Source organism: Podarcis cretensis (genome assembly GCF_951804945.1).
Source record: "Podarcis cretensis genome assembly, chromosome: 1".
NCBI classification, from domain to species: domain Eukaryota; kingdom Metazoa; phylum Chordata; class Lepidosauria; order Squamata; family Lacertidae; genus Podarcis; species Podarcis cretensis.
Genome location: NC_137170.1, coordinates 67,823,629 through 67,833,021, shown reverse-complemented (window position 1 = coordinate 67,833,021; position 9,393 = coordinate 67,823,629).

Sequence of the window (9,393 nt, the reverse complement as noted above, 5' to 3'; positions counted from 1 at the left end):
GGCTACTTACAGAATATATATATATATACATATATATATGTATGTATGTATAGTCTGGCATGTTTTTATATTTTAAAAAATGACTACCTGCCTCAAGGCATTTGTACACATGCACACATAAATCCCATGCAACATAACAATGATATAATTCCTTTATCTTTACGGGATTGAACCCTAACACTTTCCCCTTACAGACTTGTTCACTATTCCATATGAGTTTAGCTCCATCTGGCATTGTCCCCAAGATGTGCAGTTTCAGCTGCTATCTCTTATTCCAACTAATTCCAACAAATTGCAGAGCAGCTATTCCCATTGGCTGCCCACGATATTCATAGTTGGAGCACTAAATGTAACACTATGAATGTAAACACCGTACACAGTTCAACTAACGAGTCCCATCAATGGAAGCCCTGTGCAAGGGCATCTGCCTGCACCATGGTGCTTGCCCCTTTCTCCAGCTTCTGTGCACACCATATGCCCCCGAAATTAGTTCAGAGTGGGCGGGGGAATCCCCAGAACAGCACAAGGAGTGATCATTCTGTTTGTCTGTCTGATGGAATGACCGTCTCAGTGCAAAGCTGAAGTCCTCTCGTCTTGTTTACCTCCATGCTCACTTACTGAACTGAAGCCAGTCTGTAAGGAATATGTTTGCTTATTTTTTAAAGTCTTCAGTGGTTGTTTAAAAAGCTTGCAAAGATCAAACTCTACCTTAGGAATATTTCCAGGTAAAACGACATGTGCTGTACAGTGTAAAGACCGTAGAGAAGAGCCAAAGGGATTCTCTGCTAGAATGGATAAATCCCAAGGTAGAAGGTCCCATGGGAGTCCTGAGTCGGTTATGCATTAAGAGGACAGCAATCCAACAAACCACCGTTTTGCTTATATCTGTGGAAAAGAGCTACAAATAAGCTATTCTTTATTGCAAGATGTCTTGAGCAAGGAATTAAGTTTCTGAAAGAAGCTAGTGCATTTCTTTTTAACAGCACTATGGAATAATCACAATGAACTTTGAAAGCATTTCATTGGTGTCACTCCCAAGCTCATGTGCTTGCTGCAGTTACACTTTGGGGGGGGGTGAATTCTTATTGGTTTTAACTCCCAAATATCTACCCGTTTCTCATTGCTCATTCTTTTAAACAGACAAAAGGAACACTCTTGTCAAAAAGAAACCTCGCAATTCATTGAACAAATGTTGTGTATAGAAAAACGGGACTTGCTTGTAAGACTGTAAACCAGAATTTTCTTTATGAGGTTTAAAAACAATGGCTTATATTCCAATTAGCTTTACAAGGCACACCTTTGCCATTCATATGATTTCATGGTTCCTTTCACATGAATACTCTCAGGGACAGTATTTCTTCTGCAGATTGTGAAATAGATTATATTTTCCCAGCCCAACCTAGATGGTGTGCTTAGAGCCAAGGGCAAGTAGTTAGAGTACAGTAAACAGCTATAAAAGTCAAGGGAATTTTTGCCACTAACTTCAGCGGAGTGCGGATTGTGGCCTTAATTCTTTCTCTCCCCTGCTCCTGCCTTGGGTTCTGCTTCTTTTCTATAAAAATAACAGCCACCAAGTTCTATTTCTAATTTATCTCCCTACCAGATGAATGCTTCCTGAGGGCAAAAAGCTAGAAACCTTTCATTGGTAGGAAAGGAACAGATAATTTCTCAGGGGGAAGTAATGAGGTGATAAAACCTGGAATAGTTATTCTAAATTATTTTTATTTTAGGCCATTATTGATTTTGCAGATTTATGTTTACACAAAAGAATATTAGCTATTACATCAGTAATTTAAGACATGATCAAGCATCCAAGAATTTCTTTGCATGAAATATATGCTCACCGGAGAGAGCATTTTGCATGAACCATCGTATTCCCAGAGGGCTAAATGCTGTAATTGCTATCCAAGCAAATTTCCTGGCACAAGTTTATTTGAATCCTTGACATTCTGAAATTTGAAGTGAAGGTGACCAATACACAGTGCTGTTTTTCTAGAAAAAGACATGCCAGAACTCACCATGAATGCCTCCCTTGTTCTCATACAATGGCAATAGCACCCACCTGAGAGGTGCCAGAACTAAGTTCTGGTGAGTTCCGGCTAAAAGATAAAGCACTGCCATTACCTCACCTACCTTATACAGGGAAGCCTGATGAGAAATTGAGTCAATCCCAGCAGTAGAAGTTACAAATCAACACATCAGCCACCATGTTGATGTGTGCAGCTGGATCATCCATGTTTGTTAGTTCTCCTCAGTGAAGATGTTTGTGCCTGTGATGGGGCACCAAATCCAGGCAGGGAATGCTTCATAGGCTTCTGAGAGTCTAAACCTTTTTCATTAAAGGCCTGTTTCTAGTCCTCAGTATAATTTAAGAAATCTTGAAAACATGATACAGTGGTACCTCGGGTTAAGAACTTAATTCGTTCTGGAGGTCCATTCTTAACCTGAAACTGTTCTTAACCTGAGGTACCACTTCAGCTAATGGGGCCTCCCGCTACTGCCTCCCCACCGCCATGCGATTTCTGTTCTCATCCTGAAGCAAAGTTCTTAACCCGAGGTACTATTTCTGGGTTAGCGGAGTCTGTAACCTCAAGTGTACCCGAGGTACCACTGTAGCTGTCTACCCTGAAGATTTTTCAATTGCCTTCAAGAAAAAACAACCGTATGAAGAATTTGAAAGGGCACATTGTTCTGCCCATTTATAGCTGGTGGAATTGGCTCAAGTAGAGGAGACCTGTAAAAAGAGTTTACCCACAAGAGCAGAATGGGCACATGGCAAAGGAAAGGGAATGAAGAAGGTATGGAAAGAAATATGAGAGGACCAACATGGGGGGTGACGTTCACAAGGAGCAGTGTTTTTTGGAGGTGTTTTTTTGTTTTGGAGAATATCTAAATGGATACAATTTGAGGCTTTACAATTACCAGAGTTGTTTAACAACCAATCCCTCTTCACAAGAAATGCTAGCTTTCTGAAATAATAGGGGTCTTCTTACAACTTTCAGCACCCATAACAAACTACAACTCCCTGAAATCTTTAGAGGGAGTCATGACTATTTAAGTGCTATCTAATGCACAGGGTAAATATGGCCTAGATTCTCAAGCCTAGTTTCTCTTCCATTCTACCAGGTTTGGGCGGGCTGGATGCATATAGGAAGAGCTGTCAAAATTAATCAGATGTCCAAACCATCTGTTTCCATGGACAGATAAACATGTGCAGCAAACAGTGAGGCCACTTCTGAGTTAGTACACATAGGACTGTGCTGTAAAATGTCCCCCATTTGAAATCAGTGGAACACTGATCTGTTTATTTTTGCGAGTCCTCTGCAACTGAAAGCATGCCATTTCACTGACTCCCAAATTCCTCTTAAAAAAAAGAAAGAATCCTGAAATTGCTTTTTGAAACTTTGTGGAGTCCAGAATGTTGTCTGAGGGTTCCTTCAAGGCATCTGCTGCAAAGGAAATTCAGAGGGGGGAATTGAACTGCATGTGCCCCCCTGGTTATTACCTTTTGCTTAGTTCTACTCCACTCACCTAGTGTGCTCTGGTTTCCTTGGCTTCCCATACCAAGCCTTTTGTGCTTTCTGCAGTGTGTTCTCAAAGAACTGTTTGCAGAGCTCAGAGGTGGGTGAAAAGAGCACATTGAGCCCTTTATGTGTTTCAAGGGATGCCATTGTGATTAATTAATGTTTATAAAGTGCTTCAGAGATTCCCAGATGAAAAGGTATCACAGACATGCCAATACCATTATTTCTGTGAGTCATTTATTTTCCAAGCTTCGCATTAATTTCACAATTTGTACATGACATTTAAAAATTGGCCCATCATTTCCTGCAGAAAACAGAAAGTGTAGCACTTGGGTAGTATGTCAAAACAGTTTACTTTGTCCATAAGAAATAGCATCTTCCATCACCTCTGCATTTTATGGGAGCTGCTTGATTTAACATTAAGAGCACTACTGCTGACCTGGGGAAGGGCCATATCTCAGCATTAGACCCCATGCTTTGCATGCCAAAAGTCTTAAGTTTCAATCCCAGGCACCTCTAGATAGGGCTGGAAAAGGCTTCTGCCTCAAAGCCCTGGAGAGCCTCTGCCAATCAGCACAGAACAGGGATGAGGAAGCTGTATCCCTCCAGATGTCACTGAACTCCAACTCCCATCATTCCTCTTTCCATGTTCTCTGGAGCTGATGGGACAACATCTGGAATGCCATTGACATCTCATTCGTGGTGTAGGCAATACTGAAGTAAATGGGCCAGTGAACTTACTTGGTATATGACAGCTTCTTATCATCATCATTTTTTATTTGTATACCGTCTTTCTGTCTTACAATACGCAAGGCGGTTTACAAGCTGAAGAAACAAAAAACGTACAACGTATAGCAATCTAATGCAATACAAAAATGTGATAATAAAACAAAACTTTAAAATAAGCAACCTACATCAAACAGTAACATTCAACAATTATTAGAATAGTACGAAATAATAACATCAACATATAAAAGTTAAACAGAAATCCTCTCAACAGTTGCAATAAATTATTTCTAAACTATAATCAATAAAACAACGGCAAGCCACAGTACATAAAATAATACGATACAAATTGAGAAGCAGAGACTAGAGGGTGGGGCAAGGCAGGTGGAAAGACGTATTGCCTGATGGAGTCTCTCCCCTCACAGTTCTTCCTCCAGGCACAGCTCCCTCATGAGGAGTCCCAGGGCGGGGGGGGGGGGGGGGGGCAAGGCAGGTGGAAAGAGGCCTTGCCTGATGGAGCCCCCTCCCCTCACATGTTCCTGTGTCATTGATCATTTGGGAAATTCCTCAGTTACAGATGAAAACAGTGCACCAGTTTGTCATTTGTTTTGCAGACTCCACACCTTTACCCCAAAAGGTGAGCTTCTGCTGGGGATAGATTGCCATTTCAAGCATCCTAGAATACCAGCATGAGGTGAATTTGATGCAGGTTTAGCAGTGGCCTCTGAGTCGGAAGTGGTGCATGCCACTCTTCTCTACCATGACTATCAAACTACACATAAGAAGTGGGAGAGTCTGCAACTCTATGATGCAGATGTTGCAGGGTGACAGGCAAAGAGGTAGAATAGAAGCACCCTACTTTGTGTGGTGCAGGGACTCTTGTGGCTTGTGTTAGCTGATGTTGCTTTCAAGGATATCTGTGCAAGCCTGTCATGGCTGGCTCACAGGCATCTGTTGGGCCTCTGTGAGAAGAGGATGCTGGACTGGGTGGTCTGTTGGCCTAATCCAGCATGCTCTTCATATGTTCTTATGGATGGACAGCATAGATTCAAAAGCAACTTCTTCTGTTCCTCCCCATAGACACCTGCTCCCAACACCAGTTTACAGGAAGGTGATATGTTCCTCATTCATCAAATGCTCATGCAATGGTCATGCCCATGGTAGACCTTTTTAGATGTTTAATCAGAAGTGCCCTGTTGGGTGGGGTAAAGCCATACTAGCTCCCTGACAGGTTGGCCACAGGAGGGAGAGAAGGAGAGGCCAGATAGTGAAGAGTTTGGTGTGGTGCAAACACACTGTTGGAGCCACTCCAGCTGGTGTGTTTGCTCTATGCCAACCTTCCCGCCAATTCAACCCTCTCCCATCCAGTGACCCACAGCAACCCACCTGCCCGGAAGCTAATGCAAAGGTTCCATCCTACTTGGCATGCTGCTTGTAGGTCTAATCTAAACCACCATTCACATAGGTCTGGCCACATGATATGAAGAAATGGACTGAAGGGAAGTGAAACCAAACTCTAAGGCTGAGCGTTTTCCTCAGATGTTTCAAGAATGGATCCTTGGCATTAGCTGTGGGTCTGGGAACCCAGAAAACAGAGGCCACCTAGTTTCCCTGCTAATAACAGAGCAAAGTGCTTCTCATGTGGAAACCATTTTTCCTTCAACCTGTCTTCACTTGGTATATTCTGCAGATACGGCAAGCTACTAAAATGTACAATTTCTCCATCTGTGGTTCTTTATTGAAAATTATTATTCCCCTCGTGTGGTAGCTCTAATATCATTCAGATTCACATTCACTTCAAAGCTTTCAAGATTAAATGAAACATCTCAGCATTTAAGTTCCAAAATGTACTTCTTTTGGAGCTAGCACTGAATAATTTTGAAGCACTTAATTCTATATATTTCATTGGAGGCAATTAAATCAGAATATATTATGTGGTTTACTTTTTCCACTTAGCCACTGCCTTGTTTAGTATGTAGGGTTGCTTTTAAAAAAAGAAAGAAGATAGCTAACTTTGCTGCGTATTTGTTAAAGTGGACTACTACTTCATGCATCTCTTATGGCTTTCCATTAAATTACATTATCACTAAAATGGAAGGGTCACAGTTTAATTTGCAACAAAAATATCTATGAGCACCAGTTCATGAATCATGCATGTTGTGCCAATTCAGCAACATCAGGGAAAAACAAAAAAGATTTTGCATGGAAGAATACCGACCTCCTGCTCATCAAACAGGAGTGATCTCCAGCTATTTGAGAAAAGGGACTCCACATTTCACAGGTGTATTGTTACCCACCTATTCCATTTCTCATTCAGACTTAAAAGAAATTGAGGGCAAGAATGGGAGCTTCTTTAACAGAATTCTACCCGATTTGTTTTTCCTGAAACTGTGTGTGAACCAAAAATGCAGCTGCCTTTCACAATTCACACTTTTCCAAATTTTGTAATGCAGTTCTCCAAACGAAACTTTCATACATTAGGGGGAAATGGAATACAGATGCGAAAATGTGGTCAATGGAACTTGAGAACGGAGAAAACTAACAGATTTATCCATGGTACATCCTTAGTTGATGATTTGAAGGGTACTTTAAAGGGTATGAATTTTGATTAGACCACCTCACTCCTATGTACTCATGTAATGTAATCACAGGGAGAAATTCAATGTCACACTAAAGTAATCAGTCAGGGCAAGTATTTTGGCTTGCCAGATAGAACTATCCCCCTTTCCTCCCTCTGTGCTCTTCCAGGGGTTCTTTCAACCCCTCGGTCCAATTTCAGGGAGCACGAGGGGGGGACAAGGAAAGGAGAAGGGATAAAGCTCCATTATTCAAACAAAAATCTTGTGCAGGGCATATGCTAACAGGACTCATTAGCTGGATCCTCTGGTTGTGCATTGGCTATATGTAGGGGCCAAATAATGAGACAAACTGGGGTGATTTAGAGTCAGAGCAAACCCAAGGATTCCATGTTGTAGAGGGTCAATGACTAGTTTCAGGATTTTAAGGGGGTATTATTGAAACGGGATGCCAGTTTTGACTTTGGTGTTATTTTCCCCTACAAAGCTGTGAGCTATGAAGAACCAAGTCTTCCAGAGGTTTGCACGCCATGGTTGCATAGTTCAATTTTCCAATCAATCACTTCGTTCTAAGCCAAGTGGCCTGAAGGTTGCAACTTCAATGTAATCTAAGGAATTTTGGGGACATCTTGGCAATTTATCAGTTGCAAATTCTCTCCCTACCTGAGCGTCCTAATAAACACAAATCAGATGTCAAGGGTATGGGCTGATGAGATGCCATGAACATTTCATTTAATGCCCATGAAATAAAAATGCAGGCATATTTCAAAAGTGCCCCTTTGAGACTGACAGCAGAATCGAGTTCAAATTCTCTTTGCTGTAGCCTACTGCTTTATCTTTTCTTTTTTGGCGTGAATAAGTCTCCATCAATAATAACACATTCTAGAATTATTGCAATTAATTGACAGCATTGCTATTCTATTCCGATAAGTACATATTCAAACCATGGGAAAGATATATTCAAGGTTATTATCTGCAGTTAAATGGTAAATGAATTTCAGCACCATATCAGAATCATGTGCTAGTAAAATACAGAGGGGATGTGTTGTACTCTTATAAAAGAAGTAATATCCTTTATGAATGATCTAAACAGAAAGATAATAAGATTTACACCTGAAGACAGAAAACCTTTATCCCCAATTCTGAAACAATCCCTATCCTCCACACACACACACACACACACACACACACACACACACACACAAACACACACTAAAGAATACACTGGTACCTTGGTACTCAAACACCTTGGTTCCCAAATGCCGAAAACCCAGAAGTAAGTGTTCTGGTTTTAGAAGGTTTTTCGGAAGCCGAACAATGTGGCTGTTGGCTATTGTTTCTGAGGCGCCTGCACTAATCAGAAGCTGCACCTTGCTTTTCGAACCTTTCAGAAGTCAAATGGACTTCCAGAACCGATTAAATTTGGCACTTTTGTTTTTGCTATTTATTTTGCTTTTTGTTTTTGAGGTTTTTTGGGTTAATTTGTTTTTGTGACTGTGTGGAACCCAGTTCAGCTACTGATTGATTGATTGATTGATTGATTGATTGATTGTGTGATTGCGGAAATGGATAAAAGCCCCCCATCCAAGCAATGACTATCATCAGTGCAGGTAAGATTTTTTTATTATTATTATTTTCATCATCTACAATACTGTCTTATTTATTTTATAGTACAGCACATTGATTATTGCTTCCATTTTATGGATCAATGGTCTCGTTAGGCAGTAAAATTCATGTAAAATTGCTGTTTTAGGAGTTGTTTTTAAAAGTCTGGAACGGATTGATCCATTTTGCATTACTTTCTATGGGAAAGCGCACCTTGGTTTTCATTTTGGAATGGACCTCCAGAATGGATTAAGTTTGAGGACCAAGCTACCACTGTAATGGCACAAGATGTCTACAATAGCTCAACTAAAGATGGTTTCAAAAGGCAACCTCCTTCCACTGAAGGAAAGTGTGAAGGTGATCACAGAATCATAGAGCTGGAAAGGATCTCAAAGGTCATCCTGCTCCAGCCCCATGCCAATGCAGGACATCCACTATTGCAACATCCCTAATAGGTGACCAATAAGCTTCAAGGAGAATCCACCACCTACCTAGGCTGCCCATTCCACTGTTGAACTGATGCAGGAAGTTAGCCTCAAACGTTTTCTCTTCAAACTTGAACCAATTGGTCAGGGTTCTACTCAGTGCTTTTCTTCTAGAATCTCCCTGCCCTCCCCTGCCTCATGTGTGCACCAGTATGTGGATATATTTTATATATATTTTAAAACTCGCCCGTTTTACCTGGCTTTTAAATGGACATTTAATTGAAAAGCCTGCTCCTTATGGCATTTTAAAATGTATTATGCTCAGTCTTGTTTAACTTATTTCCTGTTTCATTATATATGATTTTTTGTTTTGCTTGGTATACAAGTGTGCATAATTGTTTTCTATTCCTTTTTACACATGCTGTAAATTGTCCTGATATCTTTTTGATGAAGGATGGTATACACATATTGTAAACAATATCACTGTGCACATGGAATGACCTGCTCATGCAACAGAACTTCCCCTTCCTCCCCTCT